The sequence below is a fragment of the Maniola hyperantus genome, chromosome 2, assembly GCF_902806685.2.
Source record: "Maniola hyperantus chromosome 2, iAphHyp1.2, whole genome shotgun sequence".
In the NCBI taxonomy this organism is placed as follows: Eukaryota; Metazoa; Arthropoda; class Insecta; order Lepidoptera; family Nymphalidae; genus Maniola; species Maniola hyperantus.
Genome location: NC_048537.1, coordinates 12,214,815 through 12,238,424, shown reverse-complemented (window position 1 = coordinate 12,238,424; position 23,610 = coordinate 12,214,815). Strand labels below are relative to the sequence as shown.

The window sequence follows — 23,610 nt, the reverse complement described above, 5'->3', positions numbered from 1 at the left end:
CTAAACGTATCTGTTTAAAATATCGTCATTTAATATAGTACTTACTAGCTTATGCTCGCGACTTCGTCCGCGTGGACTACACAAATTTCAAACGCCTATGTCACCCCCTTAGGGATCGAATTTTTAAAAAATCTTTCTTAGCGGATGCCTACGTCATAATAGCTATCTGCATGCCAAATTTCAGCCTGATCGATCCAGTAGTTTGAGCTGTGCGTTGATAGATCAGTCAGACACATTTTCCTTTTATATGTAGGTATATTTAGATTTTAAAAAAAGCTTTTAAACACTCATAAATTCAGTTCAAATATGTTCAATTTCATCGCGAACAATGTTATCTAACCTTGAGGCTGTGTGTTTAGAGAATAGCAAGACTAAGTTCATAAAAAACCGGTCAAGTGCGAGTCGGACTCGCACACAAGGGTTCCGTACCATCGTATAAAACTACCACTTTTGATTTTTTGTGATGTACCCAACCACAAATTCACGCTTTTCGGATTTACCTACGTGTACTAGGTATAATACATTGCTACCTGCCTTTCATGGTTCTAGATCAACGAGAAGTACCCTGTCGGTTTTAATTCCCTTGGCGGGTCTTGACAGATATGACAGACAGACAACGAAGTGATCCTAAAAAGGGTTCCTTTTTCCTTTTAAGTTACGGAACCCTAAAAAGGAAAAAAATACAAACAGTAAATAAAAGATTAGGCATCTTTTATTTAATTTCAGAATTTTAATAAAACTAATATAATCGCCACCATCAGGCTTACGAATCTAAACGGTCAGACCGTAAGGATCACATTACATACTGTTTTTATTGGAAGCTATATTCAAGATAATTATGTCCATTGCATCAAATTACACAGTCATCACGCCTTCAGGCTTTGCCATAAATATTACATTTAATACCCACATTAAAGTTGAGGAATCTTTGGTTTATCCCGGGCTTAGATCCTTAATTTTAATGATATACCTACCTAATCACAGCTTTTTTTAAAAGCTAATAATAAGCTGTGATTGCCTGGTGGTAAGGACGTCCGCCTTCGAATCGGAAATCGGGGGTTCGATCCCGGGCACGCATCTCTAACTTTTCGGAGTTATGTGCGTTTCAATTAATTAAATATCACTTGCTTTAACGGTGAAGGAAAACATCGTGAGGAAACCTGCATGTCTGAGAGTTCTCCATAATGTTCTCAAAGGTGTGTAAAGTCTACCAATTCGCACATGGCCAGCGTGGTAGACTGTGGCCAAACCCCTTCTCACTCTGAAAGGAGACCCGTGCTCTGTAGTGAGCCGTGCGATGGGTTGATCATGATGATGATGACCTACCTAATCCTAATCTCTAAATTAGGTAGTTTATGGCCAAAACCCTTCTCACTCTGATATGAGAATCGTGCTCTGTAGTGAGCTGGGGCGATGGGTTGATGATGATGATGGTGACTTATCTAATACGTGATTTGTCAATGTCACTATCCATATTATGAATGCGAAAGTGGGTTTGTTGTAGGTTTGTCCTTCAATCACGTCGCAACAAAGCATTGGATCAACATGAGTTTTGCATGGTAAAGTTAGACCAGTGATTGGTAGAGTTGTTATAGTTAGGACACTGACAGGCTACTTTTTATCCCCAGAAAATTTTACACGAAAAGTTCAAAGAGTTCCCACGGCATTTTTCAAAACCTAAATCCACGCGGACGAACTCTCGACGTCAGCTAACATCAGGTACTATAGTTATTTGTTATGCAAGGGTGCAAAGATGTTATTTTGTCCCGAGAGTTTGTATTGAATTCCGAGCCAGCGAAGGACTCTAAGGTTCAAATATAGAATCCTGAGCGTAGCGAGGAATTCAAAGACTCGAGCGCAAATAAATTAGCATCCGTGCGAAACACACAGAATTCAAATTTAAAATTCTTACCACAAAAAAAAACATTTTTATAATTCAATGAACTTCATTATATTGTTTACTCAATAAAGCTGAAACAGATTGTTTAATTTATTTGCCTAAATAAAAATAGAAATTAATTAATTATATTTTAATTTAATAAAAATAAAAGTTCCTACGGGTCACTTAACAAGTTAGTAAATAATAATAAATAGTAAAGACAGTAAGGACGAACCGCGTTTCTGAACGTTTCATTATCACGTAGTATTTTTAATTGAAAGAAAAAAGTAAGTAGGTACACAACCATTGACGCATAGTAGACGACAGTTCGTCACGTTTGAATTTCAACTCGTACTTTGCGCCCTAGGGAGCAAAGTTACCACTTTCCACTCAGATTTCAAAGGGCATAAGGATTGTATCCGAGCGAGTGAGATGAAAATGATATTACCGACTTGCCATTTAGTAACTTAGTAGGTTGGTACTAATTATTTAGTAAAATCCTGGCTCCGCTTTATACCAGCTTAAGCTGTCAAAACTTTTCTATACAGTATAAGTACATACCTAATTACTATGTGCTTCACATAATAATGTTATAAGGTAGGTATGTAATTTAACAAACAAGAGTATAATTATAAAAGTTGCAGTAAGTAGCTTCTAAGAGCTTTTCTTGGAATGTCGTCGACGAGTTTCATTTCGTTTTCTTAGAATAAAATCTTATGTTTTGACTCATTCAGATCACACAACGTTTGTTTTATTTATTCGTGTACAAAGTTAGATTTATTTGCGTCGTATTTCAAAAGTTTAACTCGTAAAATAAAGAATCTAAAATTGAAAGTGGACTATGCTTTTGATAATATAACTACTCATATCATAAAAAGAAGTTATGTTGTTTATAATAACTAGGTATATTATCATTAATTTAAAAAGTTGCATCAAAGTTTTTGAATAAAGGTAGAGTAGATCGCGTCAAAAATCGAATTTAGAACCAGCTTAGACATTTAATATTGTATTCTGGTAATAGATCTTCGTTTAAAAATGTCTGTTATTTTAACACCAGACCGTCGTTTAAATGTGTCTACTATTATTTTCAGCACTTAGATAGGCACCTACAGGTACCTATAAGTACCTATTGCTTTATAGAGATTTGAAGTTTTTTCTTTAAAAGAGGTAATATCGTTAAGTTTGTTTGTAGGGGGTAATCTTTCGAACTACTGAACCGATTTTAAAAATTCTTTCACCAGTAGAAAGCTACATTATTCCTGAGTGACAAAGGCTATACGGGATCTTTAAAAACCTAAATCTACGCGGGCGAAGCCGCGGGGCTCAGCTAGTATGCTATATTTACCATTCCAATCTTTTATTATAGCCGCTTGGTTATTCCAAGAAAAAATATTAATTAGTATTCCAAGCTCAATTTTGTGTGACCATAAAACTTGAAATCACCGTAAAGTGTAAATACAAGTTAAGATAAGTATATTGTAAAACATTCCAAGTGAATGTCTGTATAGATTCTCTAGAGATGTCCCTTAAATAAATCTACCCACGCGTCCTTAACGCCTCTCGGTACAGATAATAACCCGTCTTGACAAATCTGTAAGAATACGGCCAGTAAAGAGATTAACTTCACAGATACAGAGCAATAAGTGGCAATAAATTCGAAACCGGATTGTAGGAAATTATTGTACGTTCGGAATAGTAGTCACGATTTTGCGGAATATGTTGAGAAATTATTACGTATATATTATTGTTGAACAAAATATTATTATTTATTGATCTACTCAAATAAAATAAAAAATGTTGACAAATGATCTTTATTTTAAGTTGCATAATTTTTTTTTTTAATTTCTTTTTTGGATTTAGGTACTTATCTAATCAATTTTGTTAGTGTTCAACCGGTGTTATAGTTATGTAGTATGTACCCTGCATATTTTTCTCTACCTATCTTCTTCGATAATTGGTATAAAGTTTTTTTTTTTTTCCTTTTCATTATCTGCAATCAGTCGGGGGACTATAAGCAGATTTTTTGTGCTGAATTTGGTATTGAGAAACGAGGGAGCCATTGGCCACTGCTCTCACGTCCATCAGATATCGAGCACATCAGCTCGTTTTAGCCTTTTTACTCTAGGGGCAGCTAGAAGTGAGTTGGCGAGTGGGTTTGGATGCTTGGCAAGGCGAACTTTGTGTTTTTTGGAGTACTTGTTTATTTCCTCGGAAACAGTTGGCATATCCAGGTACTGGTGCAATTCATCGTTGCGTGTAAACCAGGGCGCACTAGATATTGTCCTTAGTATGTTGTTTTGAACCCTTTGAATCCGCATGATGTTGGTCTTACAGCTTGTGCCCCACAACTGTATGCCATACAGCCAAATGGGTTTCAATATAGTGCAGTAAACAAGTACTTTGTTGTTAAGGGATAGCGTGGATTGCCAACCAAGCAACCAAAGCAGATTTCTGAATCGAGTGTTTAGTTCCTTTCTTTTGTGATCTATGTGATACTTCCACGTTAGACGTCGGTCCAAATGATATCCAAGATACCTGACGCAAGTCGTTGTTGGCAATTCATCGTTACCTAGCTTCACGGGGGGACAATCGCCCCGTTTTAAAGCAAATGTTACATGTTGCGATTTGGAGGCACTTGCTTTTATACGCCACTTAGTCAGCCAAGTGTTGATTTTATTGAGGTGTTCTTGTAGGCGGCTACTAGCTTGATTGGCAATTGGTATAAAGTGACAGGAAAATAGTTTTAATAGTATCTTAGAATAATTATCATGGAATAAAATAAATTACAAATAAAGTAAACATCGTTTTATCTTTGCAAAGTAAGCACCATTAAAAAGCACTATCAGAACGGCATGCAGTGGCGCATAGAATTGTCGTGTTAAAAGCATTAATGCTTAATGGAAGGAGATTAAATCACGAGATACAAGGCAATTACTGTGTATCAACTGAAATCTCAAACCAGAGGCGCAACTGTAATCACGAAGCTGCTGCTATAGAAGATTTTCAAGGCGTTTGACTCGCGAAACTTGAGCGATGGAGAAATTAAGTTTGAAAAGAAAATAACGACAGCGGAGACTGTAGGTAAACTACCGGCACAGTCATAGCAACTTTGTTATGTACACAGTTACCTCGTTAACGCTATGCAAAAATTAGAGAAACTCGAATTAATCTGCGCTTTTTAGGGTTCCCTACCTCATAAGGAAAAAAGGAACCCTTGTATGATCATTTCGTTGCCTGTCTGTCTCTCTGTCTGTCGTGTCTGTCAAGAAACCTAAAGGGTACGTCCCGTTGACCTAGAATGTCTTATAGGACACGTAAGGAGAACAATCCGAAACCATGAATTTGTGGGTACATCACACAAAAAAAATGTGAACGTGAAAAAATGTGAATGTGAAAAAATTAACTAATCATTAGAATTTTCAACTTTCAAAGTAAGATTACTATACCAATAATGGTATCATATTATGAAAGGGCTTAGCCTGTATATTTTAAAATAGATTTTTATTCATTTTTATGCATAATTGTTTTTGGTTTATCGTGCAAAGTGTCGAAAAAATAATATTCTGTTAAAATAGTTTAATTATAATTTTAAGTAATCTCTTTTGGCCTTCTGTTATACCTAGATTTAAATTTAAATAATAATTATGTATTTACGCTGTTGATTACTCTCAAATAAACAAAATAAATAAATAAAAAATACGACTGTAGTACGGAACCCTGGTTCCGCGAGTCTGACTCGCACTTAACCGGTTTTTTTTTCGTGTTAAAGGAAATTCTCGGCGCTAATGAGCTAGACTTGCTTGGTTGACGCTTGCTTTGTGGCAGGCATAGCTTTGTGCTAACTTCGTTAATGCTTAAATAATATTATGATTTTAGTGAGACGTAGTTTTGAGAGTAATGTACATAATTCTCAAGCTCTCTAGTCTGTTGTCACTTCGACATCATGGCGTAGACAAATTGAAAATTTTCCTGGCATTATTTAGTGAAAATTTTCTTTATATTCGTTATAGAAAATAACGAAACAAGCAGGTTAAGTTATAAATCCCTTAGAAGTAATGAAATATAGTAAATTTGTCTAAAATATATAGTTGATTTACATTAATTTACAAACTAAATATACTTTGATGAATAATAACTTAGCAATTTAAAATACACAAAAAGTTCCTTGAGTATTTTAAGTTAAACTTTGCCCGCGGTTCTTTGAAATGTGGTTTAAGTATTATCAAATTAATCAGACCGTAAACATACGATGATGATGTAAAAATCGGTAATGTAGAGTATACAACACATAAAGAGTTAAAAATATATTCATGATATACGGTGACATATCAGTCGCAACGTGTTTATGCAAAAGAAGCAATTTCCATTAACCTGGGTTAGAAACGTTAAATATTTACAGGCCGTTTTTCGATTTTTAAGGTTCCGTACCTCAAAAGAAAAAAAGGAAACCATATAGGATCACTTTGTTGTCTGTCTGTCCGTCTGTCCATCTGTCCGTCGTGTCTGTCAAAAAAAACTATAGCGTACATCCCGTTGACCTAGAATCACAAAATTTGGTGGATAGGTAGATCTTGTAGCACAGGTAAACGAATAAGTCCGCAAGCCGTGAATTTGTGGCTACACCACTAAAAAATGTGTTCATGAATATATATTTTCAATTTTCAAAGTAAGATAACTATACCAAGTGGGGGTATCATATGAAAGGTTTTGGGATTCCAACATCAATGGTTTTACCTGTACATTCGAAAACAGATTTTCATTTATTTTTAAATAGTTTTTGATTTATCGAACAAAATGTTGAACAAATAGTTTGTAGTAGGTACGGAATGCGGTGCGCGACTCTGACTCACACTTTGCTGGTTTTTCCATCAAATTTTGATCCTAAACTGTGTTGTATGCTCAACGGCTCTCGACGATACGTCTAAATTGTAACATCCCACTAGGGACCTTAGCTTTTAGAACTTTTTGTCCTGAATGAAGCTTCCTATAATATATCACAATGACAAGACATTCTAGAGATAGTCTGACAAGAAAAAGTACGATCACTTCTGCTTCGCAACCCGTTGAGCTATGTCAGTTACTCTTATCAAGTTCGGTATTTCGACGGTTAGAGCGGCATATCTTTATGTAAGTTTACAACCAAAACACATAGTAGGTTTACCTAGTAGTCGAGATGGCAATGACACACTGCACACCCGCACAGCCCCTGCGCTACACCGGTGCGGGATAGCGAGGGTGACGTGCGGGTATGCAGGGCGTTTCCCCGCCTCATACCCCGATTGCCATCTCGACCTGTCGCGTACCTACTATATAAATACTTCACGGTCCGCAACGATACAAGCTTTCAGATAAATTTCCCCATTTTTCTTCCGCTCACGAGCCGTCACCGTATGAACGCTTCTAGTTTCTTTTTTGTGCTCACGAGCGCCTGAATTACAACATTAATCAACCGAAATGAACCCTTTAGCGGAATGTCAAAAGGTTTATTCGGATGTATGAGGTAACGAGCTTCGTTTAACCGAGCGTAGGGCGTGACCGATACAAGAGACCGCGACTCGAGTTTCAGAGACAGAGATAAATACCTCTTCTATTTAAACACATACCTATAGCCTATAAATTGCTGACTCTAGCGCACAAAATCAGTTAATTAAAAAGTTTTATAAAGTATACACTAGATGGTGCCCGCAGCTTCATCCGCGTGGATTTAGATTTTTTTAGTAACTTCGTGGGAACTCTTGGATTTATTGGGGTAAAAAAGTACCGTCCCTAGTCGCAAGCTATCTCTGAACCAAATGTCGTCAAAATCGGTTAAACGCGTGGGGCCTTCAAAAGTTAACAGAGATAATATTTTTCCCATTTTATTATGTTAACTATTTTCAATTCAATTTTTTTTTAAAACTTAAGGAATTTCAAAGTACCTATCTGACTGTTTGTGATCATGTTTTATATGGGTCCCTGACCTGCAATAAATGTTTTTATTTTATTATTTTTATAGTAGTATATTGGTCGGCTATTTGGCTGTCAAGTTGGTTGTTTTTATTAACAAGTCAATCCTCGACAGCGATTGGGCTTAATGCTAAGCATACTACTATACTAGTACTACTGTACTGTACTAGTATATCATATCACTGATGCTAAGTGATGAAGTCTACAAGATGAAAGCAAAGCAAGGAGTAATTTTCATAATCCCTCTATGAACCACCAAAAAAAATTATATATCAGAGCGGTTTAGTGAAGTACGTACTCGTGATACAAGAATACCGCATACAATTGTCGCATATCGCTATATCTAGTCTCCGTGGTATATTTTGAAAACAGGCTTTTCTTAGAACAAGGACTATAATCTTTGCATCAGTGCGTGTTCCGCAGTAGGTACGCGTGCAACCGAACTGCTTTCTCTTAGATAAGACGTAGCTTCGACCGTCATTAATTCAACTCGAGATTGTTAAATTGGCTGTAGGATTTTCGATCACTCTTTTCTCCCACTGTTTATTTTTTATCTTTCGTTTGTTAAGTAGCTATAGTTATTCATATTATTTAAAACTTTTCTGGGTTCAACTGTTCAAGGTTCTTTTCTCAGAAACAAGGTGACTCACTAAATTAAAAACAAATATTAAGGTGTAATTGGACATTTAAAGAGAGGAGCCTAATTCTCTTTCCCAAGGTTTCTAGCAGAAAGTTGAAAGGAAAAATTACAGGCAAACGAGCTCCAAGTCCCTAGAGACGATAATCGATGGACGATATAAAGAAGTAGACAGGGTTTAGTTACCCGAAGCTAAAAGTTTAAAGTTTTGATTTGCAGTGATAAAATAATCAAAACCTGTATTAGGTTTTGATTATTAGGTATTTATTTTGAATTTTTCTATTTATTCACTACTAGATGATGCCCGCGACTTCGTCCACGTGGATTTAGGTTTTTAAATTCCATGGGAACTCTTTAATTTTCCGGGATAAAAAGTAGCATATGTCCTTCTCCGGGATATAAGCTAACTCGACTGTACCAAATTTCATCAAATTCGGTTGAACGATTGGGCCGTGAAAAGATAGTAGACAGACAGACAGACAGACACACTTTCGCATTTATAATATTTAGTATGGATAGCGCTTGGCTGCGATCAGACCTGCTGGAAAGTGATTATTTTCCGGTATAGCTATCTACCGGAGACCTACAATTTTGAAGTTTTCAGAACTTATTAATTCTAAATCTGTTCTAGGAATGGGAATCTCTGGGGCCAGCGAGGTTGTCAAATATGAAAAGAACCGGCAAAAAGTTCTGTGTAATAATGTTTATACGTTGAATTGGGCGGAAAAGTAAAATGGACGGGCATTTTCCTGATGCCTCGTCGATTGTGATTGATTCAAATTCCGTAGGGTGAGCAGTGTTCAGGTGAATAAGAGACTCTGGGTTGCTTTAGTCTGATTTGAATTCATGAAATCGTTCAAGCAAACGTTTCTACCTGATTAAAGGGCTACAGAACACTTATATTTGTATATGAAGGTTGGGTTTTCTATGCTTTTTGACTTTAGAACTATGGAGGCAGTTTTAGGGAGCCCCACGATTTTATGAGCGTTATATTGTCCTTTTATCACTACCTAACGAACCTTCTTCAAAATTCTATGTAGTGGAGAACACTTGATCAACTTCTTGCACCAGCCCAAGCACAATCCGTGCGAGATCGCTTTCTCGCGATTCTCTAGCGTTGCAAAAGCAGCGAAATTAGAGCTTGCACCAGATGTATCCCAGCAGATTGGCTTTAGATTAGGGTTGTTGTGGATGCCAATATTTGGACATCCGTGGATGGGGATGGGGATGTCTGAACTAATGCGAATGAAAATCCGTAACTCCCTTGTTGGGTAGCATTGCACATTTTTTGACTGGTCAGTTAGCGAACGAATAACGTAATAAGATGCCGTTCTGTACCTAATGCTTTGTGCACGCAGTAATAGGTACATGACAAGCACTTAACATACAAGTACTGTATGTTACTAACTTAGAAATACTATACCTACTTACATACTAGCTGAAGGGATATCATGCACATGACGTAACCTGGCATGGTAGTGTACCTCGTGCGTGCATATTCCACGTAAGTACGGTGCAAGCATAAGTGCAAGTAACTCTCTCAAGTGACTCTCCTTCGATTTATTATTTTGATATTACATTAGCCTTTCTTATTATACTTAATTTCGTAATTGATAACTAGCTAAGGGAATTTAATCTCTTAACGCTAAAAGGTCTGCGAAAAAGTCAGTTGAAAAATGTTTTTAGCTGGAATCTCAGGCCCCGTTGGATAAATAGTATATATAGGTCTACGTCTTTTATCGAAGCCACCAGTTGTGAGTGATTCAAATTCGTAGGGCGGGTCGCATTCATGTGAATAAGAGAATCAGGTGAGTTATTTTATAAGACGCTGTGCTCGTCATTGACTTCGCCGTCAACTGCCGTCGCCAACGTACCCAATATATTTATTAAAATAGAATGTATCTCAGGACATCATATACTTAGCTTGTTAGCAGCTTTAGTTTTAAGTTCGCCTAAAAATTATCACCACTATATTATCATCTTACAAATGTAACAACCGACCATCAAAAAGTATAATTTATCACCTATTTTGAATAAACCATTAATTGACTTATGACTTTTGACATCCAGAGATACTCATTTATATTATGTAGTTGAGATATATATTTAGTTTCTAGTAATATAATATTATGGTTATAGGAACACCGAGAATATTTTGTCTTTTCACCGGCTGCATCAACCTTTTGGACTTGCACCTTTACAATTTCCATAATAAACAAAGATAGAGCAAAATTTTGCGATAAGTCGCTAATTGTTTAATGTAATAAGGTTAAAGGAGCGAACTCTGATGCAAATGTCAAATGTCCTTTAGTTTATCGCTGTGTCAGCGTTGAAAGTGGGCTGCACGTCAGAATAGCATGTTTGAATTCGGTCCGATTCAAATTCGCCGAACCGTCCAAGCAAATATTTCTACTTGATTAGGGGACAACAGTTGGCCGAAACACCTGTGTCAGGGCCCCAGAGGAAAGTTTTCTACGCGTTCTGTTTTTCAACCGGACTTGACAAACTTTTATCGCTCCGTACCAATGCGGGCGCCATTTGGCTTTTACACGACGTAAACGCAATTCTATAGTTTTCAAGTTTGATACTAGAATTTTATTTTCCAGTTCCGCTTAGTTTTCATTTTTCAATGCTGGACACTATTACGTCAAAAAATCCGAGCTTCGTGTTCTGGTTCGTGATTAATGTTTGTATTGGCAATACAATATCTTTATGGTGTGAACGTGTTATATTTTTTTATTAGAGTTTTGATTTTACCTTCATCGACAAAGCGGTTCCATAGTATTTTAAATTAAAGATGCAAAAGTGTGTCTGTCTGTCCGTTTATCTTTTCACGGGCATCCGTTTAACCAATTTTGATGAGTACAGACGTAACACGGTAACTTGCAACCTAGGCTTGGAAGTATAGGCTACTTTTCATCTCGGAATATTGAAGAGTTCTCACTTGATTTAAAATTTTTACAAAAAAAATAAAAACCGACTTCGTTACATAAACACTAAAAATTGAAAAATAATTTAATTTATTACCGAATATATTATGTATACAAGAGTTAATATAGTTCCATAATAATATTTTTTGGTGCCGGTGCCAATTAGCTTTAGCTGCGCGAATCGTCTAGACTTCATATTTTTATGGGACTCCACCATGGCACCTCATTGGCACCGACCCCAAAAAATATTATTATGGAACTATATTAACTCTTGTATACATAATATATTCGGTAATAAATTAAATTATTTTTCAATTTTTAGTGTTTGTGTAACGAAGTCGGTTTTTATTTTTTTTGTAAAAAATTTTTATTTCACAATTTTTAGTGGCCCCATGGAATTATGCTATGACTGGTTAAAAGTCTAGTGTTTACTAAGCTATTACACTGATCGCGAGCAATTTACTCTTATCCGTTGAGGAGTTCCAGTATCTATCTTCGAAGATGTTCATCAGATCTTCACCAAATTGAAATGTAACCAACTTTGAAGTATACCCTTTCAAACAAAAAAAAGAATTTTCAAAATCGGTCTAGGCGTTTTCGAGTAATCGGGGAACATACATAAAAAAAAAAAAAAAAGATTCCGACGAATTGAGAACCTCCTCCTTTTTTTGAAGTCGGTTAAAAAACCTAAATCCACGCGGATCTAGTCGGACGAATAATCCAGTCTTTAGTATAAGTAACTAAAAAAAACACAAAAAGTAAATATCGTTATACCTACTAGTTGGGTACATTTGTTTTGTGGAAAAACTTACAAGATAAAGATAAATAAAACTTTAGTTACTGAAATGGCTCCTGTGTTTGGCCAAGATTTTACGTCTCACCAAACCAAACCAAATTCGAGAGTCGAAATACTTCCGCGTTACAGTAAACTGGATCTTAAATGACTTGTTTTAAAGCTCAAGTTTGTCTACACTTCTACAGCCAGCGCTCCAAGCGGAAACATTGCGAAATTAAAATCAGTGGCATTGAATATTTGACTTCAATTCAAGGCTCTTTAGGTCCATTTTACTTTGATGTTATTGTGTTTCGACTCTCGAATTCTAGCAACGTTTGGTGAGACGTAAAATCTTATACTACGGGTACAGGTCACAAGTCAATACAACAGTTTACTATACTTGTAGACCCTTATGAGCATTGCATCCTATCTTCTGCGATATATTTTTATAAAAGGTAAAAGAAAATGGTTGATTGAACGGTGTGCTACCTAGGCGAATTTCAGTTGTTTAAAATCTAATAAAAGTTTTATTTACTAATACATTTTTACGATTTTCAGTTTTTGTAACAACAAAACCCTTTTTATACACATAACCAACAGTACTCAGAGTTTATTTTCATGATGGACTGGAACATCGCGGCGTCGGCATACCCAGTAACCTTTGATATAACTTAGAGGAAGTAAAATGGATCATGAATTACGTAGATCCATAAAATAATACTGCTTGTTTATGAAGGTCTGCTTTATGGGTCTTAAACGTGAGAATCCTTTATCGAGTCATTATAAGAGCTGTAACGCAGCCCAAATAGATAATAAATATGATGGGGTACATCCATTATTAATCATCGCCGAATATTTTGATAAGATAGCCTGGGAAATCTGGTTAGGTACCTATTTCGTATTTTTATGAAAGGTTAAAAGGATTTTGGTAAAATATTTTTAGAAAGCTAAGGTTCTGTTACAAGTTTTGATATAAGGCCGGTAACGCATTGGTGGTTACTCAGGTGCTGCAAATGTTCGTGGATGGTGACCCACCTGCTCGTTTGCTCCCTATTTTTATAAAAAAAAACTCTGAAGGTATCTAGTAAATAGCAATATAGGTTGGAGTAATAGAGTGCACTCGTACACAAATAGATAATCTTATTTGTAACTATTTATACAGAGAATAGTATTAGAAATCACGTCATGCATTGCCAGACACTTAGTGTGGTGGCCACCCCCTGCCAGACACCTTTAAAGTTTAATATTTTATTACGTTTAAGAGTGTCTGGCTGGGGTTCCCACAACACTAAGTGTCTGGCAATGCATGACGTGATTTCTAATACTACTCCGAAGAAAATATAAAAAAATTGACGTAAGATTTTCTGCAGCTTTATTACCTGTTATTTCCCAAAGCCACCATGATCCAAACAAACATCCAAACAAACGTTCCTCCCAGTGTTGGGGACAATACGTAGAGAAACTTTCAGCTTTTATAAAATAAGGAAGGTCTGGCACGCGCTGGCTCTCTCTCTGTATAATTGGTAGGTATGCAGTAAAAATGAAGAATCCAGTAAGTATAAATTCTTTGTGCATCGGATATCAGATGACTGCTGTTTATACAATGCGACGTAAACGCATAAGAGATTCAAAACTAAAATATTAATAGAATGTTACCACCTACGATGCGATTAGAAATAACTATATTACACGAATTTTAAAACAGGGTTCTCATTGTTGTATCTTAACGAATGAAATTATCTCCTATGTTTACTTTCCTACACGTAACGTAGCGTTATAAAAGCATTTTTTATGTTACACGTCAAGTTTTGTTAGCATATTGTCTTTATTGTTACAGATACACATTCGTCCAAGTTGGCCTAACTGCAGAGGCACATGACTCCATATAGCAAAAGTTTATAACATCAAGCCACTGCCTACACTTAGGTAAGTTTTCTTTTTCTTTTTTGTATAAAAATAATTTATTTTTAGGATTCCGATATTAGAAATACCTATACTTTTAGAAATAACGAGGCACAAAGAATTTAGAAAATTAGAGTTCTTATTGCTGAAATTCTGGGCTTGATTACTATATTCTGACCATATTAATAATCAGTATACTTAATACAATTTGATGTTTAATTTTTGTGATTTCTGGGCATAGTAAATACAACGATTTGAACTGACGGGTTGCACTGTTGCACAACTGTCTAACTGAGACAGTTGTGCAACAGTGCAACCCGTCAGTCAAGAGGTCAAAAAGTATCCCAGGAAAAATAAAGACAGCAAAAATAGTAGCTAAAATAGTTAAGTAATCTTAATATCTATATAAAACACAAAAATGTTTCTACCATTGTCCATTCTAGACTTTGAAATTATCCTACCAATGTGCCCCAAACCAGTTTCATTAGAAAAGCAATAAGGCGAAGATGATTTCCAGAGTTTTTCTAAGTTTTTCTAGCGTAGTAGCACACGCCGAGTATCCGCTAGTATTTAATAAAAGTTAGTACTCAGGTAACATTTTCTAAACATTACACAGTCTAGTAGGAATAAATCTTTTTAATACCGGCCTTAAAGCGACATCAATCTTTGAAACGTGCATTGGGCCCTAGCAATTTTTTCAATATACCAACACCTGGGAACCATTTGTGCGGTGTTCCTTCTAAGCTGCGAGTATTGTAAATGTTCCGCCATTTGTAGCGAGATTGAAAAACTGTTTTGTACAACTGCAACAGTTTGGCTCCGCTGTTCGTGTTTAAATCCAGTTTTACTGGTCTTTTCAGGGAGCCCTCTGAAAGCCATACGATGTTACAATATTGTCCCGCTGAAAGATGTTGGAGTTTTTCGTTTTAGCTCCAAACGCGTCGATATTTGGATTTTGGAATATTAGACTTTTCTTCTTTTGTTTTAACATGTAGATCTATTTTGATCGTGCTTTTATTGCATTTGCTTAGCGGTAAATATTTCCTTGGGATTATTATTCTATGAAAACCCCTACCACAGTACTCTAACAGTCTAATCGGTTTTCATTTCCATCAATTAAGAAAAGGAGTCACCATCCAGCTGGAAATAGAACCGGCCACATAATGTACACCAGAGAGGTCGAAATATCTATAAGTCACGACCTATTCCGAACGCCAACCTCTCAATTAGAATCCAGTTACAAAGACTCAACGGGTTACCTAAATCAATTTCGACCACGCTTTAATGCGTCGATGACACCCTGTCAAATGTGTCCACAAGCAAAATATGACCAATCATTTTTCAATGACACTCCCCTTTGGGCATTCTGAATGCTGTATGAGCGATGCGTATTTTCCAATATGTCAATCCCACGTCTGACTGCGTTTAAATGACCAAGCGGGTACGCCTTGGCTTTATAGAAATATCCAAGCATAATAATTATATTATGTACCCAAACAAATTTCAACGATCTCTCTTCCACCCTCTCCGGGTGGGTTCCTAATGAGTCACACTCAATCGTGTCACAGTGTGACTCGTTGGGAACTCATCGATTTTTTTTCTTACATCATTGAGTAGGTATATCTTTTAAGCAAGTACGTAGATCTTCACTCTACATGATAGTGGGACATGGGATATTTACTTATAGGATTTGCTTGATGGGAGGCTTCAGTTGCGGTTACTGTCAAATTGTGTACAATATTTAAAGTTTTCTTCTTTGTGGGAATTGTTTTATCTCTGGTAACATTAAGAAACGTCAGAATTCCACGGAATTAAAAATCAGCCTATAGGTATTAAGTACTTTGACACATGGGAAGTTCGGGTTCAATTTCTGGTAGGGGCACTTTGGATTTATAATTTTGTAAACTCTCTCTGGTCCGGTCTAGTGGGAGGCTACGACCGTTGCTAAAGCTACCACCCTAAAGCTGCCGCCAAGCGATTTAGTGTTCCTGTTCGATGTCGTGTAGGATGTCGTGTAGAAGATAAGACACCTTACTCTATGGGTCCTGACCCACTATTTTATAGCAAAGTTTTTGTGTGGATGTTAACATTTTATTCGATGCACCGATGATGATGGTAATGGTACATAATATATACGGTATAAAAATAATAAAATACCAACAATACTTATATCACAAAAAAGCGGTGATAGCCTAGTTGGTTAAGACGTCCGCCTCTTATTCGGGAGGTTGGGGGTTCGATCCCGGGTACACACCTCTAACTTTTCGGAGTTATGTGTATTTTAAATGTGAAGGAAAACATCGTGAGGAAGCCTGCATGTATGAGAGTTCTCAAAGGTATGTGAAGTCTGCCAATCAGCACTTCGCCAGAGTGGTAGACTATGGCCAAAACCCTTCTCATTCTGAGAGAAGACCCGTGCTCTGTAGCTAGCTATACCGATAGATTGTTCATACTCATGATGAATCAGTACCCTTATTATAAATGCGAAAGTGTGTTTGTTTGTTGGTTTATTGTTTTGTTTGTTTGTTGGTTTGTTCTTCAATCACGTCGCAACGGTGCAACGGATTGACGTGATTTTTTGCATGGGTATATATAAAGACCTGGAAAGTGATGAGGGCTACTTTTTATCCCGGAAAATCAAAGAGTTCCCACGGGATTTTAAAAACTTAATTCGACGCGGCCGAAGTCGCGGGTATCAGCTATTTATACATATACCACAAACGAACCTTTTTAGAGCTTAAAAGCTTATTTGGACGTTTCTGTTCAACTTGAATATACGTACAAAACTGGAATAGTGGGATAGGACTACCATAAATTAAACTTTTATTGTTCGATTGTTTAGACCACGTCGAGGACCCCAATATTTATAGGATACGTACCTATTACGTACATCTATTATAAACAAAAATTCTATACAAAAAGGATGATTTTGACAGTTATTATACGCTCTATGCCCTCTATAGTATCCTTTCTAAAGTATATTTTATTGTTCTATAAATGTTTTGTATAGAACCATTTAGTAACTAACGACTGCACTAAATTACGAGTGCTTGACCTCTGGTCCTATCTTGCAGTTGAATGGAACACCATTCAACTGCAAGGTAGGACCAGAGGTCATTCAGTTATTCTCTTGAACTCGATATTGTAGCGGCAATAAAATATAAATGATTTTAAGTAAGTAGCTATTTCAATAAAAGGATCTGATAAATTTATAAAAGTCTTACTTTTAGGTTGAAAGAATATTAAAAATAACATCGTTCTTCTTTGTGTTGAGAACAATACGCAGGTAAACTTTCAGCTTTCATAAATGACGAAGGTCTGGCACAAGCTGGCTCTTAGTCCACAAAGTTATAGCTAGCTGCTAGTTAGCTATGCAAAACTGCACAGAGATACTTAGCTTACATTAGTATTTTAATATTCTAAAGTAGCCATTTATTATTCTAAGCCATTTGTTGTGGAGCAAAACAACAACTAGGTAACTAAATAATATATGCAAGAGAGAGGTAATACCCTAAGTATTAGAAATTTTGTTTCGCGAATTAGTAAAATTAGATTATGTGGAATTTACAGTTAGAAATTCCACCGAGCGGCTGTGCAAACTCTATGCGATCAGTTTCATTATCGTACAAATTCCAGTCGAGCTCTATTACTTAGTAATTTTTCTTATTATAGCTCAGTTACACGGTGCGAGCTGCTGACCAATTATTGAAAGCTAGTGAACTAGCATGCCAGTAGCTAGACCTGCTCATATTTGCCAAGACATAAGCAAGTATTCACTCGGCGACTATCTATGTTCTAGTATTCTATTTTATGTTGTAACATTGTAACTGTAATAAATCAGTAATTAATTGGTGAACTTTGTGTTATTTGAACCCGATAGACTGGACAAGGACACGGCGCTATCTATTGGTAAGATATCTCTAGAAAAAATACCGAGAGACAGGTAATTAACCTATAACCAATAGACCAACACATAGGTAAAGTGACTATTAATACTAAAAAAGGTGAAATTTCTGGTCGTGGACTGGTTTGTGAGCTATTTGATCGACTCAATGCGTATCACAATAATTTACAGTTCCGAATCTCTGCACTGTACATATACAAGTGAGATACGAGCAGGTACTTACAGTTTTTGGAAATGAAATCCGATTTCAATTTCCTTACTCCTACGTTTAGAGGTCCTAGCGAAAACTCGCGAAAATCGACACACGTACAAATTAATAAGTTTAAAACGATGAGTTTTGCTAAGGTATATAAGGTTGAGGTTGCCCTTGAGTAATAATATCGAAAATCGAAATCTATTGAAGCTTATCCGTATGCGAATTTTTGTTGGTGTAGTACCTACTCGCACTGTGTAACTAAGCCATTATTCAGCAATTTTCCTGATTAAGGGTTTGCTACCTATGCGGCGGCGACAGCGCGGCAAATAGGTCGATCGGGGCTCGATGAATATGTATATTATGCGCCTAGTTTAATTTTTGGGTATGGTATTTAGTAATCTAATATTGCTCTCGGAATATGGACCACACAAGACTCCTTATTTAAATGTGCTTTATGCGAACGAATTAAATCATTAGTATAACTTTTTATCATTTCTAACTGTAATAATTTTACCCGCATCTTAGTATTATTATAAAGAGGTAAAGTTTGTAAGTTTGTTTATAAGAAGCAATCTTTGGAAATACTAAACCGATTTTGAAAATTAGTAGAAACACTAATAGAAAGCTACATTATTCTTGAGTGACATAGGCTATATTTATTTTTAAAAAAATTAGAGATCCCTATGAAAATTGTAATAAGCTACCCTACTACCAAAACAAAAGTGTAATGCAACCGACAATACCTATCAAGCGCAATTAATCGAAATAATTTTAAATTAATCCTCTTCAATAATAATCCCTTACTTATTCATGTATCAATTACATTATAGCTTTAATATTTTATCCCCTGATATAAATGAGTGGACCACAAAATTAAATCTCTCTTTTAATATACAGAATCCTGTCAACTCCCAATGCAATTTTGTTATGTGGCACTGACTATTAAATGCATCGATGAGTGTCCAAATCAAACAGAATGTTGAATGATAAAATTTTATTGGTCATTCTTGCGTCGTTTAACGTAATTGATGTGTTAGCAGTTTATATGCGGAGTATTTGTTCCATCAAACGAGCTGGATTCTATAAATATTCCGTTATAAACAACTAACAAATAGGGTGGCGGGAAGTACCTCAATTCTAGATGAAGATGGCTCAAAACTGTAGATATTTATTAAAAGTAACTAGAAATCCAGTTATATGAAATATTTATTACAGGAAAAGAACATTACAAAATATCATAATAGCGGACAAACTGTCACAAGGGAAATGAAAAATAGATATACTTACAACAAATTTTTCGTTTGTCTTCTTAAACTAAGCTTGCACCATTCTGTATTATAACATAATGCAGATGTAATTGAGATTATAATAATATTATATCCAACAGTGTTTAGAGTTTCTAGGCACTTAAAAATGGAAAACATTTTGAAGAGACATGCATGATAGAGTTTTCCAAAATATTCTCAAAGGTCTGTGAAGTCTGATAAACCGCACTAGGGCAGCGTTGTAGACTACGGCCAAATTCTTCTGATTCTGAGAGGAGACCCGTGCTCAGTAGTGAGCTGGTGATGGGTTGGTGATGATGATGACAGCGACCTTGTAAGTTGCAACCTATTCAGAGACAGAAAGGTCGTTGAAAGCTCGTGTCTTATACCTTACCTTTTTTACACGCAAAGGTTTCGAATGCTTGTTCATTCTACTAGTAGATATGTTTATGTTCTTAAGACAATTCAGTCCACTTGTTCAGGCTGACATTGATAGGGTATACGGGCTCTAAATTGGGGCTCCGACTGGCCAGACATTATGTTCCAACATCGACATGCTTTTGTCAGACCGATTCAAAGGTATTTATCCGAAAGTGGGTCAGCGGGGATTCTGTGCGGCATTTTAGGTAAATGTATTTCAGCTCGTGTACGAGTACTGCTTTGTGCTTCGTCTTAGATCTGTTACATCACTTTGATAGGATCATGGTAGTAGAGCCAGCGCGTGCCAGACCTTCGTTATTTTATAAAAGCTGCAAGTTTCTCTGCGCATTGTACCTAACACAGGGAGGAACGATTAACGAAGGTCTGGACCTCACAGGCTCTTAGTTCATAGTTGGATACATCCAAATATCTTCAGCATTGTCTTTGTCATACAATATCGTTGAAGGACGTTTGTTTAACCACTTCATAATGCTCGCCTGATACGTAATACATAACTCATTACAATAACGAGTAAAGGTATTACATGACTATAATCCTATTTAACTTATTACATTAAAAGGTTTACAATATTATAAACTTTTATACCTAATAGTATCATTAATTACAATAAATCATCATCATGATCAACCCATGGCCGGCTCACTATTGAGCACGGATCTTCTCTCAGAATAAGAAGGGATGTGGCATGGGGTTTCACCATAGTTCACCACGCTGGCCAAGTGCAGATTGAGGACCGTGCCCGAGATCCTCGCGAAAAAAGTTAATGGGTATGTAGTTATAGTCATGCAATGAAAAGTTAGATCTACTCAAGTAAATAAAACGTATTTAAAAAGGATATTTACATTTAAAATGTAATCTGATAATAATAAATATTTAACTTAATAGAAAGCCCTTTGAGACAAGAGCAATAATTAATAACACTTGGTACGTACAATAACTATAGGTACCTATATAGATAGCTATACATAATAATTGTAAAAAAATAAAATATAATATATTTGCTATCGCACTGTTCATAGTCCTAATTATTGTAACATATAAAAACAAGGCTATTGTGTCAATAAAATTAATGAGTAGATTACATACTTTTTGTTCTACGCTACGGGATTTGTTCCGCTTTATAAATTGCCATATATAACCATTGCGCTATAGCAACGTTAGTACTATTATATCTTCTGTGGCTAAAGGTACACTGGTATCTATCTACTCGTGTATTGTACAGTTGTTCGTGTTTGTACAACTTTTATTATAACGTTTTATTAGAAAACGGGGAAAATGGCGACAATAGGGAATATCCAACTCGAAGAGCGTTTGTAAAAAAAACCGCCTCAATACAAACGGGCCGTCAAAACAAATGGCGAGTGAAAAATTCAGTAGGAATAAACAAAGGCCTGTTTGCTAGGTTGTCGAGGGAGGTGAGCCTCATTTCGGCAGGCGGATAAGAGCTGGCGTAATCTGCGCTTGGGCTCGTGTAAATGCAAATTGTCCCATAAAGCCATCCTATCAGAGACGGGCTTCATTGCTACCCTTAAATCATTTTCATTTGGTGTTTTTTTTTCTTCAAAGTGATTTCACATGTGATTTTTCAACTTTTGCTCCAAAATCAAAACTGCTGATATTTTACTTGTTGTTGTTCACGGAAAAGTAATTATTCACACTAAGTACGAAAATTTGTTTTCTGTGAAACGTAGCTCTAACGATTGTTTACTACTTCAATTTAAATAAATTTTTTCACTTTTTAACACGCAGCGATGCGAGTGTTCTCGCTCACGCGTTCTTTAGCCACGAGCCAATTACCGTGAAACCGGATTAAATTTAACAATTTTCAAACTTTGCGAGATATTACTTCGTGGTTTTCCACGAGCTATTTTTAGTATTGCACATACTATGAGTGTTACATAATATGAAAAGGCTTTTCACGTGATGCTACCTGTGAAACGGTTCACCCCTACATCGTACCTCCCTTGCCGAGTTCCTCTCCGCCCCTCGTCTATCCCTTAATGAAGAGCTTCTCGGACCTCGAAGGCCGATGTTCGTCATCTCAACGCTTTGCTACGAAATTAGAGTCGCCAGTTAATTGCTTCACCTATGCATGTACCGAAGTTATATGGAAAGGTTTTAGGTGTATGGATTCGTAGCTAATCTAAGTTTGTAATGGCACGGTGGGTTAATGATACAAGATATTACATCTCTCTACAGGTCTCTTTACATGCAGTCAAGAAGAAGAACACAATATTATTGTCTAATGCAGGTCCAGTGCTGCGGTGATAGCCTAGTGGTTAAGACGTCCTCCTTCCTTCCGGGAGGTCGAGGGCTCGATCCCGGGCACGCACCTCTAACTTTTCGGAGTTATGTCGGTTTTAAATAATTAAATATCACTTGCTTTAACGGGAATGAACATCGGGAGGAAACCTGCATGCTTTACAGTTCTCCATAATGTTCTCAAATATGTGTGAAATCTACCAATCTACACATGGCCAGCGTGGTAGACTATGGCAAACCCTTCTCACTCTGAGAGGGGACCCGTGCACTGCAGTGAGCCGGCGATGGGTTGATCATGATGATGATGAGGACGAATGCAGGTTTGGGTATTCCAATGAAAATCTACATTTGTGGTTATTTCCAATCTAGCAGCAATTCCGTAGGTAGTTACTACCTAGCTATTAGCCTTCCAGTGTGATCCTGTGTAGAAACCACTAAGGGATATGGGTTTGATAAACTGAAACACGTACGGATTAGTAAAAGGTTAGCGTGATTTATCTAGCCGGTTGCATCGCAATTTACCGTACCTGCCTAATGATTTTGCAGTTAGCACTGCTAACCTAAGAGGAGTTTATTCGTAACGCATTCCATACACAAGTAGTTTGGTTCTCATTTGAACATGAAAAAATCAAACTCTATAAAGTTCTTCGAGATTACCAACTGTGAAAAATGTCTACAAAACTTCATTGAGATTGATCGGTTAGTATTAAATTTTTATGGAGTGCACCGGGGAGCGCGCTGCTTATGCTCGCGACTTCGTCCGCGTGGACTCCATAGATTTCAAATCCCCATTTAACCCACTTAGGGGTGGAATTACAAAAAAATATTTCTTAGTGGATACCTACTCTTTACAAAGAACACACCCTCCAAAATTTATGTTTCTAGGACCAGCGGATCAGGTTATGCGTTGATATATAAGTTAGTCAGTCAGGACTTTGAATTTTATATATAAAGACAGAGTAGAGTAAAGAACAAAAAGCTCAATATTAATTAATCAAAAACTTTTAAATTTGACATCCTTGGGAACTTTTTAAAGAATTAAATTAATTATAAACTGGCTACGTCAACCTATTGTTCACGTCTCAATAGCTTGTACCTTACTTCGCCCTTTTGAAAGTCGCGACTTCATTAGCGATCCGCGTCCAATCAAAGAGATTCAAAAGAATAGAAAGGGTATTTAAATCATTTTTGTCGTAAAAATAATGATATATGTACTCTCATTATTTATCTATCTAGCACAGCACCATGCATAACGCCTTATTCATACTTTTCTGCAAGATTCTGCGTGTTTTTAAATTAAATTGGTATTATAGCCAGTAAACGATTAGGCGGGTTTCTGGTGTTTCTATAAAATAAATCAGAATTTATTAAAATTAATTTTTACAAATGGTTTTGAAGTATTTACGAAAAGTTAAGTGATTACCGCTGCCCATGTACATTTGCATTACCACAAGAACCGCCATTGCATTGCCG

General features: G+C 36.4%; 1 protein-coding gene across 1 annotated transcript in view; it reads left to right on the top strand.

Annotated features, from left to right (window-relative positions):
* LOC117991328 (nyctalopin-like) overlaps nucleotides 1–23,610 on the top strand; it is a 116,470-nt gene that overhangs the window by 67,715 nt on the left and 25,145 nt on the right. The window contains exon 2 of the mRNA XM_034978896.2: nucleotides 14,005–14,093. The gene's annotated coding sequence lies outside the window, so the exon portion shown is untranslated. The remainder of the gene's footprint in view (nucleotides 1–14,004; nucleotides 14,094–23,610) is intronic.